At 42.7% G+C, this 24150-nt stretch overlaps 1 long non-coding RNA gene across 1 annotated transcript in view; it reads left to right on the top strand.

Annotated features, from left to right (window-relative positions):
• The first annotated feature begins 603 nt into the window (after positions 1-603).
• Positions 604-24150, top strand: part of LOC144340703 (uncharacterized) — an 84065-nt gene continuing 60518 nt past the window's right edge. Inside the window, exons 1-2 of the long non-coding RNA XR_013416971.1 lie at positions 604-9847; positions 11610-11718. This is a non-coding gene — a long non-coding RNA (uncharacterized LOC144340703). The remainder of the gene's footprint in view (positions 9848-11609; positions 11719-24150) is intronic.

The following is a 24150-nucleotide window of genomic DNA, read 5'->3' as shown; positions in this document are numbered from 1 at the left end:
TGTGCTAAAAATCATTTTAAGGGGTAGAATTTTTCCTCAGTTGTCAGGTTCTTCACTGTATTCATTTTTCTTAAATATATTTTGTGGGTTGGGCACACACTTAAATATATTTTAGTGTGTGGGCTCACACTAGTTATCCTGGTGCTTTGGGAGGCCACAGTGGGAGGGTCTCTTGAGGCCAGGAGTTAGAGACCACCTGGGAAACATAACAAGACCCTGGTCCTACAAAAAATAAAAAATTAGCTGGGCATCGTGGCATGCTGTTATAGTCCTAGCTACTTGGGAGGCTGAGGCAGGAGGATCACTTGAGCTCTGAGTCTGAGGCTGCAGTGAGCCATGATCACACCACTGCACTCCAGCCTGGGCGACAGAGTGAGGCCTTGTCTCTAAACACACACACACACACACATACACACACACTAAAAAAGAGGCAAATGGATGTTAAAAGAACAAACGGAGGCCGTGCATGGTGGTTCACACTTGTAATCCCAGCACTTTGGGAGGCTGAGGCAGGCAAATAACTTGAGATCAGGAGTTCGAGACCAGCTTGGCCAACATGGTGAAACCCTGTCTCTACTAAAAATACAAAAATTGCCAGGTGTGATGATGTGTGCCTGTAATCCCAGCTATTGGGAGGCTGAGGCAGGAAAATCGCTTGAACCTGGGAGGTGGAGGTTACAGTGAGCTGAGATCACACCACTGCACTCCAGCCTGGGTGACACAGTGAGACTCTGTCTCAATGAAAAAAAGAACAAATGGAAACTCATCAATTAAGTTTAATTTGGCAGCTTTTCTTTTGTTCACAAACACATCAAGCAGCTGTGCATGTACCCCACACGCAGGCACTGTAATCACGTTCCTGTTCCTATAATGAAATAGGCACAGTGCAGCAGTATTTCAGCAGGCTCCACAGCCAGTTCCTCTGCGTCCAAGGGTTCTGTCTCCAGTACAAGGTGAAAATCACTGTTAATCATCCCTGGAAGATACTGTAGAGGGTGAATTGTGGCCCTTTCCTACAATTTATTATCCAGCTGAAAACTGCAAATCAATATGAAAATGTAAAGTTGAATGTTTACCATAGTGAGTCAAAAGCATTCAGAAGCAGAGGGCACTGACTGTGCGGTTAATAATGGACCTTTGACCTCAAACACAGGGACTCAGGGAGTCAGACAGCATATGGGAGGGAAAGGAAAATTTCAGCCAGAGATGACTCAGCAAAGTTGGGAGAATCTAAATTTTGTGTTTTAATGAGACCAAGATCATTCTGCCTCGAGCAAGACGTTCAAGTGTAAATAAAAAATGACAGAGCAGGTACAAAACTGCATGTTGAATATCGGTTCTTTATGGAGTGTGCCTTATCCTGTTCAGGCTGCCATAGCAAAATGCCACAGACTGGCTGGCTTGCCAACAACGGTGTTGGGGGCTGGAAGTCCATAATGAAGGTGCCGGCAGCTGCAATGTCTGGTGAGGAGTGCTGCCTGGTTCACAGGTGGCATCTTCTCTTTGCAGCCTCACAAGGTGGAAGGGGCGAGACAGCTCTCTGGGGTCCCTTTAGTAAAGGCGCTAATCCCATTCATGGGGCTCCACCCTCATGACCGCATCACTGCTCAAAGGCCTCATCTCCCAACACCATTGCTTTGGGGATTAGGTTTCAACACAGGAATTTGGGGAGGGCACAGCATTCAGCCCATGGTAGAGCAGATCACCACAAAATATATTTAAGCATCTAAGTGACACACAAGTGTCCTGGTTTACAAATACAAATCTACTGAATTTGCAAAGATAGGTGTGTATGTTATTTACATCCTGGTTGAAACAGTGAAACACAGTAAATGCGCTCGCAGATGTTCACACAGTTTTTCTTCTTGAGTATTTTCATATAGTATTGAAGTCCTTAAACTCTTATTATAAGTAGGGTTGCCAGATTTAACAAATAAAGATTCAAGTCCCTCACTGAATTTGAAATATCAGATACTCAACAAGTAATTTTTGGTATAAAAGTATGTTCCATGCAATATTTGAAATATACTTATGTTAAAAAGTATTCATCATTTGGCCAGGCACAGTGGCTCACGTCTGTAATCCTAGCACCCTGGGAGGCCGAGGGAGGTGGATCACCCGAGTTCAGGAGTTCAAGACCAGCCTGGCCAACATGGTGAAACCCTGTCTCTATTAAAAATACAAAAATTAGCCAAGCCTGGTGATGCATGCCTGTAATCCCAGCTACTCAGGAGGCTCAGGCAGGAGAATTGCTTGAACTGGGGGGGCAGAGGTTGTAGTGAGCCGAGATCATGCCACTGTACTCCAGCCTGGGCAACAGAGTGAGATTCTGTCTCAAAAAAAATAATAATATAAATAAATTATTCATCATTTATCTAAAATTCAAACTTCACTGGCCATTTTGTATTATACCTGGCAACCCTAGTTATAAAGCCAGATGATTAGAAAATACTCTCTATATAAATCTCAGGAATATTTTATAGATTACTAGGATAGAACATGTTTCTAAACAGATTCAATGTAACATACACTTAAAAACTGCATTCTGCAGAAAAATTCTACCCCGATGGCTCCAAAGAAATTGTGTTTCCTGCCGGGACAGTGAAACATCTCAAGGATGGACAGGAAGAGACCTTATTTCCTGATGGGACAATCGTAAGGGTGGAAAGGTCAGTAATGTCAGACAATGCGAACCCGAAACATCCCCAGTTTTTGTTTGTGTATTTAATAATTTCCTTATATTAATTTAGATTTTTGCAAACATTTAAGTGCTTGTATAAAAAAATAGAAAATAATGTCATTGACTCTAGAAGTTTCGTCTTATGGCCTTGATTTAAATCCCTTTATAGAGACTGTGGGTTTCAAATGGACTTTTAGGTATTTACTTCACCGACATTAGCTGCCTTTGAATTACAACCGTAAAAATCACTCCAGTTTTCAGTGCCCACTTCAGACCACGTGGTCTAGAAGCCCGAGTCTATTGCAGAACATGTGCAAGCAAATATTTAAGGCACACCAAGGAAGAGCTCATCAGAGCTACAATTTCAATGCTAGTTTGTGCAGAAAGTAAAGATCCACCCAGCTGCCTGAGGGAAAGTGTGGGAAGTTTAGACCTTCCCTTTCTTTCCTGATATCAAAGTGAACACCGAGCGCTGTGGGCTCTGTCTCCTCGCTGCCCCACCTCCACCCTTTCTTTGAGTTCTGCCGTCTCCCCCTCTCACCATTTCTCTCCTGGACAATTACAATAGACTCCCATAGCTTCCTCATGGCAGTCAGAATCTTTTCTGAAATGATTCAACGTGTGTCTCTGTCACTCCCTGTGTCAACCCTGCTGTCCCTCTCACCATCAGAGCCAGCTGTCAGCACAGGCTTCAGCCTGCAGGTGAGCAGATGCGACTGACCTCCCGCCCTGCCTCCTGGCCCTCCCCACCTGCCCCCTCTCACCCACACTGAGTTTCTGCCAATTCCCTGAGCTCCCCGTGCACCTTTCCTGCCCCTGCCTATGGCCTTCTGCACCCTCATCTAACGAGATTTGGAAGGAAGGCTCCAGACCCGGGTGGGGGCATTATTCTGTGCTCCCTCACCCCCCACTGGCCGCCACACTGGCAGCACTGGCCCTGGTGCAGGCCACCTTACCATGTGTTTCTCCTCTTCTGGGAATGGCGACAAAACCATTGTGCTCACCAATGGGCAGAAAGAAATCCACAAGACCCAGTTCAAGAGAAGGGAGTACCCAGATGACACCGTAAAGACTGTGTATTGCAGCGGCTGTCAGGAAACCAGGTACATCTCCGGGAGGGTAAAGATCAAAGATGAAGCTGGAAACATCATCCTGGGCAAGAAACAGATGAGCCTGCAACACGCAGCATCACATGGGAAATGCCAATTGCAGTTTTTTGCTAAAACAGACGAAAACTAATAACACATTAGCTGCCCTAAATGATCTTGGAGAACCACCAAAACTTTAGGACTACCCAAGTCATCTAGAAATTGCAAAGGAAAAGACATTCTCTCCTCTATTTAGGAAACTTGGTTAGAGCAGCACGCATCGGAGAACAGGAGGCTCACAAAATAATGATTTCCAGTGCCCCCAGCAAGGCTGCACCCTCTTTGATCATGACGGGACATTTCTGCCTTGTGATGAATCCAGGAGGTCTCTGCAGAGCAACTGCCCTTGGAACAGCTGATTCACAAAGTGCTGAGCCCCTCTTCCCTGTGTGGCCCACCCCAGGCATGGCTCATTCCTCCAGCATTACAGAAACTTAGCCTGGAAAGTTCACCTCTGCTCACCGACACCCCTGTCCTCGCTGGGACAAGAGGGAGACAATTCTAGTCACTACAAGGATACTCAAGTGGCGTCCAAGTCAGGTCAGGTCTCCAATAGTGCAGTTATCATGGCCTGTCGCTGCCCGGGGAGCATGTTGCCTCCTGAAACTCGAGATTTTTAAAATCCCGATATAAAAATAATAACCAGTTACTTACTTCTTTTGTTGTTTTGCAGGCCACCTAGAAATATAAAAGCAGACTGGCATTCATCTAATTTTTACACTGAAATGTAGATGCCCCCAAACGTGATTTTGGAAAGAGATAATTTCTTGAAAATCTTATCAGAAGATGCATAGTTATTTAATTTTTTCCAGTATGTACTCATGTTTTTATGAAATACAATACCATATTTTAGTGCCAGGGATTATTTTAACCTTAAACAATATTGTGCACACATCATCGTAGTCCTCAATATATAGTAATGCTATTTACAGTAACTCAAGAACCATGTGCTACCTGGCTTTGAAGGAAAAAAAAAGAATTCTACTACATTACAGTGGATGGAGGCCTTTTGTTTTCAGATGAATGCTACAGCAATGCGAGGCCGTTTGTCAGGCATAACTGGCAAAACAAATCCATTATTAAAAAGCCACTTTGGACTTTCCTATTGCTCTGATTGTTTTAAATCAGTTTATACTAAAAATTGTCACTGAAGCAAACAAAACGATACACGGCTGTACTGAAAAAATGCACTTCTCTTTATCTGTGGGAGATCAGGGAAGAATCAAACATGCAATTTTATCAGGAAGCCGTGCGCAGGCATCAGATCACCTGCCTGACTGGAAGTTTTCATTAAATATCATCTGCAGTACACTCTCCAGTAGTGACGGGTGCAAAATCTGTCATCCAAATAAGATTAATTCAGTGTGCGCATTCGGCGGGAAGCCCTTTGTGGAATATATATTCTGCAATATTGTAAATCAGTACAAGCTTATTAAAACAACATTTCATATTGATTTGCAAAAAGCCAGAATTTACTTTTAGTTCTTAACAATTTCCTGAAGGCTTCTCATTAGATGTACAATCTGATTTATTACATTAATTTTGAGGAGGGGGGTCTCTATCCAACTATTTGCAAACACGTTTATTTGAAAATCGTACCAAGCATGTTTACTTGTTCAAAAAGGTAGCATTAAGACAATCATAAAACAACGATGGAGTATAAAGAGCTGGAAGATGGGATGAGTCACACCTATCTGGGTCACTGTCTACTGCCACCTTGGAAAAAACCCTCAGCTGTCCCCCACTTCCTTTTCCCTAAGTGGGTGACATTTCATCCCCCGCATGGCTCAGGGATGCTGGGGGATGGATGAGAAGGGACCAGGACAGAGTCGTCCCATCCATTCCACCCAGGTGCTGCTCCTGAAGGGAGTCTTGGATGCAGCCCTCCTCTCTCTGCACGTGGAGTCCTGTGGAGCTCCATGTTTTCCTAAGGAGCACAGGCCCTTTCAGAGCACGGGCCCCAAGTTTCATGGCCATCAGGTGCAGCCCCTCTGCCTCTTCTGTCCTTGCAACAGAGCAAGTCACACAAATATTTTGTTTTCCCAGTGCCTATAAAAGTTTGGTTTATGTTATACTGTAGTCTATTAAGTGTATAATAGCATTATGTCTAAAACACGAACATATCTTAAAAGTACTATATTGTTTATAAAAAGGCTAATGATCATCTGAGCCGTCAGTGAGTTATAATTGTTTTACTGGTGGAGGGCTTTGCCTGGATGTTGATGGCTGCTGACTGATCGGGGTGGAGGTTGCTGAAGGTTGGGGTGACTGTGGCAATATCTGAAATAAGACCACAATGAAGTTGACTGCATTGATTGAATCTTCCTCTCATGAAAGGTTTCTCTGTAGCATGTGATGCTGTTTGATAACATTTTACCCACAGTATGACTTCTTTTAAAATTGAAGTCAATCCCCTCAAACCTTACCCACTGCCTCATCAACTAAGTTTACGGACTATTCGAAATCCTTTGTTGTCATATCAATAATGTTCACAGCATCTTCACCAGGAGTCAATTCTATCTCAAGAAACCACTTTCTTTGCACAACCATAAGAAGCCGCTCCTAATCTGTTCAAATTTTATCCTGATATTGCAGCAATTCAGCCACATTTTTAGGCCCCACTTCTAATTCTAGCTCTTTTGTTATTTCCACCTCATCTACAGTTACTTCCTGCACTGAAGGCTTGAACCCCTCAAAATCCTCCATGAGGAATGAAATCGACTTCTTCTAAACTCCTGTTAATGTTGATATTGTTTCTCCTCCCATGAATCATGCATGTTTTTAATGGCATCTAGAATGGTGAATGCTTTCTAGATGGTTTTTAATTGACTGCCCAGATCCATCAGAGGAATCACTATGTATGGCAGTTACAGCCTTTTGAGATGTATTTCTCAAGTAACAAGACTTGAAAGCTGAAATTACTCCTTGATCCATGGGCTGCAGAATGGATGTGGTGTTTGCAGGCATGAAAGCAACATTACTCTCCTTGCACATCTCCAACAGAGCCCTTGGGTGCATTGCCAACGAACAGTAATATTTTGAAAACGGTCTTTTTTCTGAGCAGTAGGTCTAAACAGTGGGCTCAAAATATTTAGTCAACCATTCTGTGAACAGATGTGCTGCCATCCTGGCTTTGTTGTTCTACTTATAGAGCAAAGACAGAGTAGATTTAGCATAATTCTTTTTTTTTTCTTCTTCTTTCCGAGATGGAGTTTCGCTCTTGTTGCCCAGGCTGGAGTGCAATGGCACGATCTTCTCTCACCGCAACCTCTGCCTCCTGGGTTCAAGCAATTCTACTGCCTCAGTCTCCTGAGTAGGTGGGACTATAAGCACGTACCACCATGCCTGGCTAATTTTTGTATTTTTTTTTTTTTTTTTTTTAGTAGAGACGGGGTTTCTCCATGTTAGTCAGGCTGGCCTTGAACTCCCAACTTCTGGTGATCCACCCACCTTGGCCTCCCGATTTAGCATAATTCTTAAGGCCCCTAGGATTTTTGGAATAGTAAATGAGATTGGCTGCAAGTTTAAGTCACCAGCTGCATTAGCTCTTAACAAGAGACATCCTGTCCTTTGAAGCTTTGAAGACAGGCATTGACTTTTCCTCTCTAGCTATGAAAGTCCTGGATGGCATCTTCTTCCAACAGAAGGTTGTTTCATCTACACTGACAATCTGTGGTTTGGTGTAGCCACCTCCATCACTTATCTTCACTAGGTCTCTGGATAACTTGCTGCAGCTTCTCCATCAGCACTTGTTGCTTCATCTTGCACTTTTATGCTATGGATATGGTTTATTTTCTTAAACCTAATGAGCCAACCTCTGCCACTTTCAAACTTTTCTTCTGTAGCTTTCTCACTCCTCTTAGCCTTTGTGGAACTGGAGAGAGTTGGGGCTTTACTCTGGAGTAGGCTTTGGCTTGAGGGAATGCTGTGGCTGATTTGATCTTGCATCCAGACTACTCAAACTTTCTTCATATCAGCAATAAAGCTGTTTCACTTTCTTGTCATTAATGTGTTCACGGAAGCAGCACTTTTAATTTTCTTTAAGAGGTTTTTCTTTGCATTCACAACTGGGCTAACTCCTGGGTGCAAAAGGCCTTGCTTTCAGCCTATCTCAACTTTGAACAGGCCTTCTGCACTAAGCTTAATCATCTCTAGCTTTCAATTTAAAGTGAGAGATGTGTGTCTCTTCCTTTCACTTGAACACTTAGGGGCCATTGTGGGTTATTAATGGTATAATTCCACAATTGTGTCTCAGGGAATAGGGAGGCCTGAGGGGAGGGAAAGAGATGGCGGCAGCTGGTCAGTGGAGCACATGGAACACACCTGACATTTATTATGTTTTCCGTCTTACCTGGGTGTGGTTGTTGGTTCCCCAAAACAATTACAAAGTAAAATCGAAGATCACTAAGTACAGATCACCATGACAGGGATAATTATAATGAGAAAATTCAAAATATTACAAGAATTACCAAAATGTGACACAGAGATATGAAGTGAGCACAAGCTGTTTGAAAATGGGACCCATTCATGTGCCCCAACGGAGTTGCCACAGACTTTCAATTTGTAAAAACAAGTGCAGTATCTGCAAGGCACAATAGAGCAAGGCGCAATAAAACGAGGTCGGCCTGTGCGTGCAAACCCCTCACAGAGCGCTGAAAACACAATGTAGGAACATCATGGAAAAGCCCGTTCTGAGCACCGGGCTACAGGGGGCGCTGTTGGGTAAACAGGTTATTTGGCGGCACAAAGCAGCTCACGGCCCATCTCTGAGGTAACGCGGTCAGATCTACCTTTTCAGCATGTGCCGGGCCACAAACTGGGTCACTGAAAACCGCGGAAGTTCATTCTTCGCCCCCGGACCAGGCGGGCTGCGCCCTCAGGGAGCTGAGCGGTCCCCGTGAGGCCCCTTCGCTGCCCGCGCAATTCAGCTGTGCCGACCCCAGCGCGGCGGTGCCGGGACCTGGTGTGCAGAGGAATCGTGGTGAGAAATGTGCACACGTCGTCCAGACAGACGGCCCCGTGAGTCTCCCGACAGAAAAGAGGACGGCGAGGCGGAGTCCTGAAGGCGAGGCTTGCAGAGGCGGAAGAACCAGGCAGACGGCCGCGGGCCTGCGGGGCTCCAGACGGCGACGAGGGCGGCGCCCCCCACACGCCTGCGCTCCGGGAAGGCGGAGTCTGTCAGCGCCGCCTGCGGGGTGTGGGAGCTGCGCGCTCCTTCCCTGTGGGGCGGAGCTGGCTGGAGCCTCCGCCTGAAGAAACTGGGCTGTGTCCTCCGCTCCGGGGAGGGGAACGTGGCCAGTGGAAGCCGAGTTCCTTCTGTTGCCTCCCGCAGCCCACAGCGAAGTCACTCTGAAGAGCACCTCGCGGGCCTGCCCTTCTGCTTCTCGTTGCCTTCTAGGCGGCTCTGACCCTGACACCCCTTTCCTCCTCTTGTCTCCTCGAATCCTACAGTAAGGGAAATGGGGGTCCTGTTTTGAAACAAAATGAGAAAGAACCGTAACCTTCAACTTCAAAACACTTCCAGTCTCTTGAAGATTTTTCACATTCAGAGATCTCCACCCATTTCCCAGGGTCCTTGAAATATTTCCTGGAGCCGCGCCTCTCCCAGTGCTCTGGCTGGAGACAGCAGCGGGGGCTGTCTTCCTTTGCGTCCTCGTGAACACCCAGTTTGGGGTGGAAGAGTCAAAAAGAAAACCCAGGAACGCCCCATCCTGTCGTTCTCAGGGTCCCCCAGATCCTCGGGGCTTCGTCTCTCCGCCCCTGGTCTTCCTGCGTTTGTTTGACGGGCCCTGCCCGAAGTTTCCGGTTGCACCTGCGGGAAGGAGGAAAACGCACGCCTGTTCCATCTTCCTAGGAGGGGAAATCTGAGGCTTTTTGAATGGCCACCGTATATTGCCTTAATTCTCCTTCACTTTCAGCGGTTTTGTCTGCCCCACCTCAGGAAGACCGTCTGTGTTCTCCATAGCCCGGGCACCGAAGGCACATGCCTATAAATTTCCTGTCTGCTGTCAAACTCTAGGTGAGCTCGTTATTTCTTCAGTTTAATCTGCGCACGTTTCACCCTAGGAGAGACACTGCCCAGATGTGGCAGCTTTTCCTGACAGATAGCCCGAGGCTATTCTTGCCCTAAAACTTGAAATGCTCACTTAAAATCATCCTTCATAACAACACAGGTTTTCCCATTTCTATGAGGTTGACCTTTACACCTGAAGAGTCATCAAAACCCAGCTGGTGATGAAGAAGTGACGATTTCAAAAAAACGGAGGGAGAATGGAATCTGGTCTGTGGTTTTCAAGTGATTCCAGTTGCTTGATTTGGTCTCATTGGAATGTCTGAGTATTTGTGGAAAAGGCCCTTAACTCGATTTGCCAAACCCCATAAAGCAGGAGCTAAACTGACATTTAAGTCTTTCTTGTGTCCTTTAAATCTTTTCTGGAAAGATTTTTCTCTGGGTTCACTCTTACATTGCATGAAAACAGGCAATGAACAAAGTGTTCATTCCAGCCTCATGTCGAAACCCCTGGAACATGTTTTTTCTCTTGTCTTTTTTTCTGAACTCCTTGCTGGTCAAGTCACAGGCCTTATTATTTTTTTTTTTTAAAGACAGATTCTCACTCTGTGGCCCAGGCTGGAGTGCAGTGGCGCGATCTCAGCTCACTGCAACCTCCACCTCCCAGGTTCAAGTGATTCTCATGCTTCAGCTGAGAGTAGTTGGGATTACGGGCACACCCCCATGCCTGGCTGAGGTCATAGGCTTTATCAGCTGTACCCTCAGCCTCCCTGTGACCCAGCCACGGTTAGAGGTTGCTATATTGACCCTGACAGTGACCCTTGCTCTTTGCAGTTGTGCCGCCCACTCTGCATTCCTATTCGCAGCAGCTCAATCTTGTCTCTTTCAAAATAATTTCAAACAACAATAATTATATATATGTATTAGGTACAATGTGAATATATGTTTTGATATATGTTTGCATTGTGAAATGATAGAATCAAGCTAAATAACATTACTGCACATCTTTTTTTGTGAAGAAACCATTGAAAATCTGTTATTTTAGCAATTTTGAAATATGCAATACAATATGTTGACTATCATCACCATGCTATGCAACAGATCACTAGAGCTTCTTTAAAAAAAAAACACACTTAACTTTATTTCTTCATTTTTCACTTAAAGCTTGATTTTATAAAACAAGTGTTTTTAAGAATTCTGCATCACAAGACACTAAACAGCAGAAATATTCATTGCTTCACAGGTTCAAGTTATAGAAATTAAATCTGTAAATTTATTCAATATGGAAAGCTAGATGATGACATAAATGTGAAAAGGTCCCGGTAGAGCAATATTGCTTTGCTTATGGATTATTGGTTACTTTCAGGATTTAAATAAAGATTCTAAGTTTAGACTTCTTTCATTGTATTTTATATTTAAATATCTCCCTACCTGTACTGAGTTAAGCTACTTGACCAAAATGTCTGATTTAGGGAAGCATTTCATTTTTTCCATCTACAGTTACCATCTGCAATGGAATTTACATTAGGGTGCTGACAAAAACCTCCTGGTTCCTTTTGAACAATGTGCAATGAATTCATTATGTCAACCCCATGGTGAGTCAAACAGGTATCAAAAAACATGGAACAATTACACACAGTTCAGTAAAGTATAAAATTGATTTTTCCCATGTAAACATTAACCAATGAAATAAAATGTATCAGCTGTAGTTGACTTGGTTTCAGGAAAACCACATTCGAAAATTACATTATCTTCCTCTTGTCATCCTCAGTCGTTGTGGGCCACCATGCTGTGAGCTGTGTGGATGTAGCAGTAAGTGAACGAAGGCAAATTTCCTCGGATTGGTAATGAACTGAGGTCCTCACTCTTCCATCTTCCAGGTACAACCAGATCTTTGCATAAATCACATATCAAATAAACATGAAAATTCCAACAGTGGCAGAAATGTCATTAACTATGGGGCATCTGATCCCTGGATGGATTGTGTCCTGGATAGCTCTCTGAGGCTTTTCTCAGGGTCCACTGTCGTCTTCTCTCAGGGCACACTGTCTTTTCTCTGGGTTCACTGTCACCTTTTCTCTGGGTGCACTGTCATCTTTTCTCTGGGTTCACTGTTGTACTTTCTGTGAATTCACTGTCGTCTTTTCTTTGGGTTCACCGTCATCTTTTCTCTGGGTCACTGTTGTCTTTTCTCTGGGTTCACTGTTGTTTTTTCTCTGAGTTCACTGTCGTCTTTTCTTTGGGTGTACTATCATCTTTTCTCTGGGTTCACTGTTGTCTTTTCTCTGGGTTCACTGTTGTATTTTCTCTGGGTGCACCGTTGTCTTTTCTCTGGGTGAACTGTCATCTTTTCTCTGGGGTCACTGATTTATTTTTTCTGGCTTCTCGTTTTTTCTCTGGGTTCACTCATATTTTCTCTGGGTGCACTGTCGTCCTTTCTCTCGGTGAACTGTCATCTTTTCTCTGGGGTCATTGTCATCTTTTCTCTGGGTTCACCATTGTCCTTTCTCTGAGTGAACTGTCATCTTTTCTCTGGGGTCACTGATGTATTTCTCTGGGTTCACTGTTGTTTTTTCTCTGGTTTCACTGTTAACGTTTTCTCTGGATGCACTGTCATCTTTTCTTGAGGTTCACCATTGTCCTTTCTCTGGATTCACTGTCACCTTTTCTCTGGGTGCACTGTCATCTTTTCCCTGGGTGCACCGTTATCTTTTCTCTGGGTTCACCGTTGTATTTTCTCTGGGTTCACTATTGTCTTTTCCCTGAGATGGCTATTGTATATTCTCTGGATTCACCATCGTCTTTTCTCTGAATTCACTGTCATCTTTTCTCTGGGTTCACTGTTGTTTTTTCTCTAGGTTCACCATCATCTTTCCTCTGGGTGCATTTTCATCTTTTCTTTGGGTTCATCGTCATCTTTTCTTTGGGTTCACTGCCGTGTTTTCTCTGGGTGCACCGTCATCTTTTCTCTGGGTAAACTGTCATCTTTTCTCTGGGTTCACTGTCGTCTTTTCTCTGGGTTCACTGTCGTCTTTTCTCTGGGTTCACTGTCCTCTTTTCTCTGGGTTCACTGTTGTTTTCTCTGGGTACACTGTCATCTTTTCTCTGGGTGCACCATTGTCTTTTCTCCAGGTTCACCGGCTTCTTTCCTCTGGGTTCACTGTTATCTTTTCTGTGGGTGCACTGTAGTCTTTTCTCTGGGTTCACTGTCATATTTTCTCTGGGTTCACTGCTGTATTTTCTCTTGTTTCACCGTCATCTTTTCTGTGGGTTCACTGTCGTCTTTTCTCTGGGTTCACCGTCGTCTTTTCTCTGGGTTCACTGTCGTCTTTTCTCTGGGTTCTCTGTTGTCTTTTCTCTGGGTTCACTGTTGTATTTTCTCTGGGTTCATGGTTGTCTTTGCTCTGGGTTCACTGTCCAATTTTCTTTATGTTCACCGTCGTCCTTTCTCTAAATGCACTGTCATCTTTTCTCTGGGTTCAGTGTTGTCTTTTCTTAGGGTGCACTGTCATCTTTTCTGTGGATTCATGGTCATCTTTTCTCTGGGTTCACTGTCGAATTTTCTCTATGTTCACTGTTGAATTTTCTCTACATTCACCGTCATTCTTTCTGTAAATGCACTGTCATCTTTTCTCTGGGTTCACTGTCGTCTTTTCTCTTGATTGACTATCGTCTCTTCTCTGGTTTCACTGTCATCTTTTCTCTGAGTGCACTATCGTCTTTTCTCTGGGTTCACTATCATGTTTTTTCTGGGTTCACTGTGGCCTTTTCTCTGTATTCACTGTTGTCATTTCTCTGGGTTCACTGTCCGTTGTCTGATTTCACTATAGTCTTTTCTCTTGGTTCACCGTCGTCTTTTCTCTGGGTTAAGTGTGGCCTTTTTTCTGGGTTCAGTGTGGCCTTTTCTCTGTATTCACTGTTATCTTTTGTCTGGGTTCATTGTTGTATTTTCTGTGGGTTCACTGTAGTATTTTCTCTGAATTCACATCTTTTCTCTGGTTACACTCTTGCTTTTTCTTGGGGTTCACCTTTGTCTTTTCTCTGGGTTCACTGTTGTATTTTCTCTGGATTCACCATCATCTTTTCTGTGGGTGCACTGCTGTTTTTTTCAGGGTTCACCTTCATCTTTTTTCTGGGTTCACTTGTCTTTTCTCTGGGTTCACTGTTGTCTTTTCTCTAGGTTCACTGTCATCATTCCTCTGGGTTCACTGTCATCATTCCTCTGGGTTCACTGTCATCTTTTATCTAGGTTCACTCTTGTTTTTTCTTTGGGTTCACTGTTATATTTTCTCTGGATTCACTGTCATCTTTCCTCTGGGATCACTGTCATGTTTTCTCTGGGTGCACCATCGTCTTTTCTCTGGGTAAATGTCTTTTCTCTGGGTTCACTGTTGTCTTTTCTTTGGGTGCACTGTCATCTTTTCTCTGGATTCACTGTTGTCTTCTCTGGGTTCACTGTTATATTTTCTCTGGGTGCACCATCATCTTTTCTCTGGGTTCACTGTTGTATTTTCTCTGCGTGCACCATCATCTTTTCTCTGGGTTCACTGTTGTATTTTCTCTGGGTGCACCGTCATCTTTTCTCTGGGTTCACTGTTGTATTTTCTCTGAGTTCACTGTTGTATTTTCTCTGAGTGCACTGTCATCTTTTCTCTGGATTCACTGTTGTATTTTCTCTGGGTGCACTGTCATCTTTTCTCTGGGAGCACCGTCGTCTTTTATCTGTGTTCACTGTATTTTCTCTGGGTCCACTGTCATATTTTCTCTGGGTTCACTGTTGTATTTTCTCTGGGTGCAGTCGTCTTTTCTCTGGGTTCACTGCTGTATTTTCTCTTGGATCACCGTCGTGTTTTCTCTGGGTTCACCATCATCTTTTCTCTGGGTTTACTGTCATGTTTTCTCTGGGTGCACTGTTGTATTTTTTCTGGATTCACTGGTGTATTTTCACTGGGTTCACTGTCATCTTTTCTTTGGGTTTGCTGTCATCTTTTCTCTGGGTTCACTGTTGTATTGTCTCTGGGTGCACTGTCATCTTTTCTCTGGATTCTTTGTCTATTTTCTCTGGGTTCACTGTCATCTTTTCTCTGTGTTCATCGTCGTCTTTTCTCTAAGTTCACTGTTGTCTTTTCTCTGGGTTCACTCTCATCTTTTCTCTGGGTTGACTGTCATCTTTTCTCTATGTGAACTGTTGTCTTTTCTCTGGGTTCACTGTTGTATTTTCTCTGGGTTCACTGTCGAATTTTCTCTGGGTTCACTGTCGAATTTTCTCTGTGTTCACCATCGTCCTTTCTCTGAATGCACTATTGTCTTTTCACTGGGTTTACTGTAGTTATTTCTTTTGGTTCACTGTTGTCTTTTCTCTGGGTGTACTTTCATCTTTTCTCTGGGTTCACTGTGGCCTTTTCTCTGGGTCGACTGTTGTTTTTTCTCTGGGTTCATTGTCATATTTCCTGGGGGTTCACAATTGTATTTTCCCTGAATTCACCATCGTCTTTTCTCTGGGTGCACTGTTGCACTGTTGTTTTTTCTCAGGGTTCACCTCTGTCTTTTTTCTGGGTTCACCAATGTCTTTTCTCTGTGTTCACTGTGGCCTTTACTCTGGGTACACTTTTGTCTTTTCTCTGGGTTCACTGTGGCCTTTTCTCTGGGTTCACTGTGGCCTTTTCTCTGGGTTCACTGTTGTCTTTTCTCTGGGTTCACTGTTGTCTTTTCTTTGGGTTCACTGTTGTCTTTTCTCTGGATTCACTGTTGTATTTTCTGTGGGTTCACTGTCGTATTTTCTCTGAATTCACCATCGTCTTCTCTCTGGGTTCACTGTCATTTTTTCTCAGGGTTCACCTTCGTCTTTTCTCTGGGTTCACTGACATCTTTTCTCTGGGTTCACTGTCATCTTTTCTCTGAGTTCACTGTTGTATTTCCTCTATGTGCACTGTCATATGTTTTCTGGGTTCACTGTCATCTTTTCTCTACGTTCACTGTCGTCTTTTCTCTGTTCTCAGTCGTCTTTTCTCTGGATTCACCATCACCTTTTCTTTGGGTTCACTTTTGTGTTTTCTCTAGGTTAATTTTTTTATCTCTCAGGGCGCTATCATTTTTCCTCTGGGGTCACTACTGTCTTTTCTCTGGGTTCACTGCTGTCTTTTCTCTGTGTTCACAATCGTCATTTCTCTGGGTTCACCGTCATCTTTTTTGGGGGTTTACTGTTGCCTTTTCTTTAGGTTCATTGTCGTTTTTTTCTCTGTGTGCACTATCATCTTTTCTTTGGGTGCCCTCTAATTTTTTCTCTGGGTTCACTGTCATCTTTTCTTTGGGTGCACTCTCATCTTTTCTCTGGGTGCACGGTCATCTTTTCTCTTGGTTCACTGTTGTATTTTTTCTGGGTACACTTTCATCTTTTGTCTGGGTTCACTATCGTCTTTTCTCTGGGTCCACTGTTATATTTTCTTTGGGTTCATTGTTGTATTTTTTCTGGGTTCACTGTTGTATTTTCTCTCTTCACTGTTATTTTTTCTCTGGGTTCACTGTTGTTTTTTCTTTGGGTGTGCTGTCGTCTTTTCTCTGGGTGTACCGTCATCTTTTCTCTGGTGTCACTGTCATCTTTTCTCTGGATTCACTGTATTTTCTGTGGGTTCACTGTCGTATTTTCTCTGGCTTCACTATCGTCTCTTCTCTTGGTTCACTGTCATCTTTTCTCTGGGTTCTCTATCGTCTTTCCTCTGGGTGCACCATTATGTTTCTCTGCGTTTCTCTGTTGTATTTTTTCTGGGTTCAATGTCGTCTTTTCTCTCGGTGCGTTGTCATCTTTTTTCTGGGTTCACTGTTGTCTTTTTCCTGGGCTTACCATCGTCTTTTTTCTATGTTCACTGTCAAATTTTTTCTAAGTTCACCTTCGTGTTTTCTCTGGGTTCACTGTTATCTTTTGTCTGGGTGTACCGTCGTCTTTCTCTGCATTTCTCTGTTGTATTTTCCCTGTGTTCACTGTTGTATTTTATCTTGATTCACCGTTGTCTTTTCCTGTTTCACTGTCATCTTTTCTCTGGTTTCACTGTTGTGTTTTCTGTGAGTTCATCATCTTCTTTCCTCAGGGTTCACCATTGTCTTTTTTTCTAAGTTCACTGTCATCTTTTCTCTGGGTTCACTGTTGTATTTTCTCTGTGTTCACTGTCGTCTTTTTGCTAAGTTCACTGTTTTCTTTTTAGGTTTTGCTGTCATCTTTTCTCTTGGTGCACCATCGTCTTTTCTCTGGGGTCATTGTTGTCTTTTCTCTGGGTTCACTGTATTTTCTCTGGGTTCACTGTATTTTCTCTGGCTTCACTGTCGTGCTTTCTCTGGGTTCTCCATTGTCTTTTTTCTGGGTTCACTGTCTTCTCTGGGTTCACTGTCGCACTTTCTCTGAGTTCACCATTGTCTATTCTCTGGGTGCACCATCATCTTTCTCTGCATTTCTCTGTTGTATGTTTTCTGGGTTCACTGTCATCTTTTTTCTGGGTGCTCTGTTGTCTTTTCTCTGGGTTTGCTGTCATCTTTCCTCTGGGTTCACTGTCGTCTTATCTCTGAGTTCACTGTCATCTTTTCTGTAGGTTCACTGTTGTCTTTTTTCTGAGTTCACTGTTGTATTTTCTTTAGGTCTGCCATCGTATTTTTTCTGGATGCGCTGTCATCTTTTCTCTGCATGTCTTTTCTCTGGGTTCACTGTTGTCTTTTCTCTGGGTTCACCTTCGTCTTTTCTCTGGCCTCACTGTTTTCTTTTCTCTAGGTTTACTGTCATCTTTTCTCTGGGTTCACTGTTGTCTTTTTTCTGAGTTCACTGTCATGATTTCTCTTAGTTCAATGCTGTCTTTTCTCTGGGTGAACCTTCGCATTTTCTCTTCGTCTACCGTCGTCTTTTCTCTGGGTTCACTGTTTTATATTCTCCGGGTTCACTGTCGTCTTTTCTTTGAGTGCACTATTGTCTTTACTCTCGTTTCATTGTCTTTTCTCTGAAAGCAACGTCGTCTTTTCTCTGGGTTCACCATCTGTTTTCTCTGGGTTCACTGTCATATTTTCTCTCGATTCAGTGTCATATTTTCTCTGGGTTCACGTTGTATTTTCTCTGTGTTCTTTTTTGTCTTTTCTGTGGATCCACCATGTTTTCTCTGGGTGCACTCTCATCTTTTCTCTAGGGTCACTTCTGTATTTTCACTGGACTCACTGTCATCTTTTTTATTGGGTCACTGTCATCTTTTTTTGTGGGTTCACTGTTGTCTTTTCTCTGCGTTCACCATCATCGTTTCTCTGCGTGAACTGTTGTCTTTTATCTGGGGTCACTTTTGTATCTTCACTGATTCACTGTCATCTTTTTTCTTGTGTTACTGTCATCTTTTTTCTGGGTTCACCATTGTCTTTTGTCTGGGTTCATGGTCATCTTTTCTCTTGGTTCACTGTCATCTTTTCTCTGGGGTCGTTGCCTTTTCTTTGGGTACATGCTCCTCTTTTATCTGGGGTCCTGTTGTCTTTTCTCTGGGTTCACTGTCTTATTTTCTCTGGGTTCATCATTGTCTTTTCTCTGGGTTCACTGTCACCTCTTCTCTGGGTTCACTGTCATACTTTCTCTGAGTTCACCGCCATCTTTTCTCTGGGTGCACAGTCATATTTCTCTGCCTTTCTCTGTTGTATTTTTTCTGAATTTACTGTGTTTTTCTCTGAAAGTACTCTCATCTTTCCTCTGGGTTCATTGTCACGTTTTCTCTGGGGTCACTGTTGTATTTGCTCTGGATTCACTGTCTTGTCTTCTCTGGGTTCACTGTCTTCTTTTCCCTTGGTTTACTGTCATCTTTTCTCTGGGTTCATTGTCATCTTTTCTCTGTGTTCATTGTTGTCTTTTCTCTGGGTGCACTGTCATCTTTTCTCTGGGTTCACTGTTATATTTTTCTCTAGGTGAACTGTCGTATTTTTTCTGGGTGCACTGTTGTCTTTTTTCTATATTCACTGTCGTCTTTTTTCTAGGTTCACTGTCATCTTTTCTCTGTGTTCTCAGTTGTCTATTCTCTAGGTTCATCATCATCTTTTCTTTGAGTTCACTTTCATCTTTTTCTAGGTTCGTTTTCTTTTCTGTCGGTACACTATCATCTTTTCTCTTGGTACACTATCATCTTCTCTCTGGCTTCACCGTTGTCTTTTTTTCTGGGTTCACTGTTGTATATTTTCTGTGTGCACTTTTGTCTTTTGTCTGGGTTCACTATCTTTTATCTGGGTTCACTGTTGAATTTTCTTTGGATTCATTGTTGTCTTTTCTCTGGGTTCACTGTTGTAGTTTCTCTTTGTTCACTGTCATCTTTTCTCTGGTTTCACTGTTGTTTTTTCCTCAAGTGCACTGTCATCTTTTCTCTGGGTGCACCATCATGTTTTCTCTGGGGTCACCATCGTCTTTTCTCTGGGTTCACTGTATTTTCTGTAGATTCACTGTCATATTTTCTTTGGCTTCACCATCGTCTATTCTCTGGGTTCACTGTCATCTTTTCTCTTGGGTTCACTGTCCTACTTTCTCTGAGTTCACTGCCATCTTTTCTCTGGGTGCACCATCATGTTTCACTGCGTTTCTCTCTTGTATTTTTTCTGGGTTCACTGTCATCTTTTCTCTGGGTATACTTTCATCTTTTTTCTGTGTTCACTGTTGTCTTTTCTCTGGGGTCACTCTTTAATTTTTGGATTCACTGTATTCTTTTCTCTGGGTTCACTGTTGTCTTTTCTCTGGGTTCACTGTCATCTTTTCTGTGAGTTCACTGTGTATTTTCTCTGGGTTCACTCTCATCTCTTGTCTGCATTCACCATTATCTTTTCTTCAGGTTCACCATTGTCATTTCTCTGACTTCACTGTCATCTTTTTTCTTTGTGCACCATGTCTTTTCTTTGGGTTCACTGTTGTATTTTCTCTGGGTTCACCATCGTCTTTTCTCTTGGTTCACTCTTCTTTTCTGTGGGTGCACCATCCTCTCATCTCTGGGTTCTTTTTTCTCTATTCTTTAGGTTCATTGTTATATTTTCTCTTCATTCATTGTCGTTTTTTCTCTGGTGGCACTGTCGTGATTTCTCTGGGTTCACTGTTGCCTTTTTTCTGCATGCATCTTCTTGTTTTCTCTTGATTCACTATCATCTTTTCTCTGAGTTCACTGTTGTATATTTTCTGGATTCACTATTGTGTTTTCTCTCGGTATACCGTCATCTTTTTTCTGGGTTTGCTGTCATCTTTTTCCTGGGTTTACCATCGTCTTTTTGCTACATTCACTGTTACATTTTCTCTAAGTTAACCATTGTCTTTTCTCTGGGTTCACTGTCTTCTTTTCTCTGGGTGCACTGTCATCTTTCTCTGCATTTGTCGGTTGTATTTTCTCTGTGTTCATTGTTGTATTTTCTCTTGATTCACTGTTGTCTTTTCTCTTGATTCACTGTTGTCTTTTCTTGATTCACTGTCATAATTTCTCTGGTTTCTCTGTCGTTTTTTCTCTGGGTTCACCATCTTTCCTCTGGGTTCACCATCGTCTTTTCTCTGAGTTCACTGTTGTCTTTTCTCTGGGTTCACTGTTGTATTTTTTTGGGTTCACTGTCTTTTTTTTTCTAAGTTCATTGTTGTTTTCTCTTTGGGTGCACTGTCATCTTTTTTCTGGGTGCAGTGTTAACTTTTCTCTGGGATCACTGTTGTCTTTTTTCTGGGTTCACTGTGTTTTCTGTGGGTTCACTGTTGTATTTTTTCTGGGTTCACCGTTGTCTTTTCTCTCTGTTCATTGTTGTATTTTCTCTGAGTTCACTGTCGTCTTTTCTCTGGGTGTGCCGCCATCTTTCTCTGCATTTCTCTGTTGTATTTTTTCTGGGTTCACTGTCGTCTTTTCTCTGAGTTCACTGTCATCTTTCCTCTGGCTTCACTGGTGTCTTTTCTCTGGGTTTACTGTCATGTTTTCTCTGGGTTCACTGTCATCTTTTCTCTGAGTTCACTGTTGTATATTCTCTAGGTGCACAATTGTATTTTTTGTAAGTGCACTGTCGTCTTTCTTTACATTCACTGTCGTCTTTTCTCTAGGTTCACTGTTGTCTTTTCTTGGTGTTCACAGTCATCTCTTCTCTGGGTTCACCATCATCTTTACTCTGGGTTCACTGTCATCTTTTCTGTCGTTCAGTTCGTCTTTTCTCTGAATGAACTATTATCTTTTCTCTGGGTTAACTGTTGTCTTTTCTCTGGGTGAACCTTTGTGCTTTCTCTTGGTCCACCATCATATTTTCTCTGAGTTCACTGTTGTACACTCTCTGGGTGCTCCATTGTTTTTTTCCTCTGTGTTCTCTGTTGTCTTTTTCCTGTGTTCACCATCATTTTCTTCTACATTCAGTGTCGCGTTTTCTCTCAGTTCGGCGTCATGTTTTTTCTAGGTCCACTGTTATCTTTACTCCTGGTGAATCATCATCTTTCTCTGTGTTTCTCTATTGTATTTTGTCTGGGTTCACTGTTGTATTTTCTCTTGATTCACTGTCGTCTTTTCTCTTTTCGCTGTTGCCTTTTCTCTGGTTTCAGTGTTGTGTTTTCTCTGGGTTCACCGTTGTCTTTTCTCTGGGTTTGCTGTTGGTCTTTTCTGTTAGCTCATCGATGCCTTTTTCCGGGTTTATTTTCTGTTCTCTGGGTTAACTGTCGTCTTTTCTCTCAGTTCCCTGTTGTCATTTCTCTGGGTGCACCGTCGTCTTTTCACTGGGTTCGCTGTTGTGTTTTCTTTACATTCATTGTTATCTTTTCTCTGTGTGCACTATCATCATGTCTCTGGGTTAGTTGTTGTCTTTTCTTTGTGTGCACCTTCATCTTTTCTCTGGGTTCACCTTCGTCTTTTCTCTGGGTTCACTGTCATCTTTTCTCTCGGTTCACTGTCATCTTTTCTCTGATTTCACTGTCGTCTTTTTTTTCTGGGTTCACTGTCATCTTTTCTCTGAGTACACTATCATCTTTTCTCTGGGTTCACTATTGTCATTTCTCTGGGAGTACTGATGTCTTTTTTCTGGGTTCACTGTCATCTTTTCTCTATTTGCACCATCATATTTTCTCTGGGTGCACTGTCATCTTTTCTTTATGTTCCCTGTCGTCTTTTCTCTAGGTTCACTGTTGTCTTTTTTCTGTGTTCACAGTCGTCTTTTCTCTGGTTTCACCATCATCTTTTCTTTGAGTTCACTGTCATCTTTTCTCTAGGTTCATTGTTATCTTTTCTCTAAGTGCACTATCATCTTTTCTCAGGATTAACTGTCATCTCTTTTCTGCGTTCTCTGTCATCTTTTCTCTGTGTTCACAGTCGTCTTTTCTATAGATTCACCGTCATGTTTTATTTGGGTTCACCGTGGTCTTTCCTCTGTCTTCATTGTCACCTTTTCTCTGGGTGCACTATCAATTTTTCTCTGGGTGCACTATCATTTGTTCTCTTAGTTCACTGTTGTCTTTCCTCTGTGTTCACAGATGTCTTTGCGCTGGGTTCACTGTCATCTTTTCTTTGGGGTCACTGTCATCTTTTCTCTAGGTTCATTGTCGTCTTTCTTGTGGGTACATTATTATCTTTTCTCTGGGTTCACTGTTGTCTTTTCTCTGGGTTCACCATCATCTTTTCTCTCGGTACACCATCATCTTTTTCTGTTGTGCACCATCAGCTTTTCTCTGGCTTCACTGTCGTCTTTTCTCTCAGTGCACTGTCATCTTTTCTGTGCGTTCACTGTCATCTTTACTCTGGGTGTACCATCGTCTTTTCTCTGTGTTCACCATCATCTTTTTTGCTGGGTTCACTTTTGTATTTTCTCTGAATTCACTGTCATCTTTTCTCTGGGTGCACTGTCATCTTTTCTCTTAGTTCACAGTCATCTTTACTCTGGGTGTACCATTGTCTTTCCTCTGGGTTCATTATCATCTTATTTCTTGATTCATTGTCATATTTTTTGTGGGTTCACTGTCGTTTTTTCTCTGTGTGCGCAGTCATCTTTTCACTGGGGTCAGTGTTGTCTTTTCTCGGGGTTCACCGTCGTCTTTTCCCTGGGTTCATCATCGTCTTTTCTATGGGCGCGCTGTCATCTTTTCTCTGGGTGCACCATCATCTTTTCTCTTGGTTCAGTTTTATTTTCCATGGGTTTACCGTCATCGTTTTTCTGGGTTCACTGTTGTATTTTTTCTGGATGCACTTTCGTCTTATGTCTGGGTTCATTATCATCTTTTCTCCAGGTTTACTGTTGTATGTTGTTTTGGTTTCATTGTTGTCTTTTCTCTGGGTTCACTGTTGTATTTTTTCTGTGTTCACTATTGTCTTTTCTCTGGGTTCACTGTTGTTTTTTCTTTGGGTGCACTGTCATCTTTTCTCTGGGTGCACCATCATCTTTTCTGTGGGGTCTCTGTCATCTTCTCTGTGGGTTCACTGTATTTTCTGTGGGTTCACTGTTGTATTTTCTCTGGCTTTAACATGGTCTATTCTCTGGGTTCACTGTCATCTTTTCTCTGGGTTCACTGTCATAGTTTCTCTGAGTTCACCGTTGTCTTTTCTCTTGTGTTTCTCTGTTGTATTTTTTTCTGGGTTCACTGTCATCTTTTTCTTGGGTACGCTTTTGTCTTTCTTCTGTGTTCACTGTCATCTTTTTTCTGGGGTCACTGTTGTATTTTCTCTGGATTCACTCTCTTCTCTGGGTTCACTGTCATCTTTTCTGTGAGTTCACTGTTGTATTTTCTCTAGGTTCACTCTCCTCTCTTCTCTGCGTTCACTGTTATCTTTTCTTCAGGTTCACCATCATCATTTCTTTGGGTTCACTGTCTGTTCTCTGGCTTCATTGTCGTCTTTTCTCTTTCTTCACTGTTGTGTTTTTTCTTTGTGCACCGTTGGCTTTTTTTTGGTTGCACTGTTGTATTTTCTTGGTGTTCACCATTGTCTTTTCTCTTGGTTCATTTTCGTCTTTTCTGTGGGTGCACCGTCCTCTCATCTCTGGGTTCTTTGTTCTCTATTCTCTAGGTTCACTGTTGTATTTTCTCTTCATTCATTGTCATTTCTTCTCTGGCTTCACTGTCATTATTTCTCTGGGTTCACTGTCGTCTTCTGTCTGGGTGCACCTTCGTGTTTTCTCTTGGTCCACCATTGTCTTTTCTCTGGGTTCACTGTTGTATATTTTCTTTGTTCACTGTTGTCTTTTCTGTCGGTGCACCGTGATCTTTTTTCTGGGTTCACTGTTGTCTTTTTCCTTGGTTTACCCTCATCTTTTTTCTATGTTCACTGTGACATTTTCCCTAAGTTCACCGTCATCTTTTCTGTGGGTTCACTGTCATGTTTTGTCTGGGTGTA

The sequence above is a fragment of the Macaca mulatta genome, chromosome 4 (genome assembly GCF_049350105.2).
Source record: "Macaca mulatta isolate MMU2019108-1 chromosome 4, T2T-MMU8v2.0, whole genome shotgun sequence".
Classification (NCBI taxonomy): Eukaryota; Metazoa; Chordata; class Mammalia; order Primates; family Cercopithecidae; genus Macaca; species Macaca mulatta.
The sequence above is the reverse complement of the archived record's forward strand: the minus strand, read 5'-3'. Positions and strand labels throughout refer to the sequence as shown.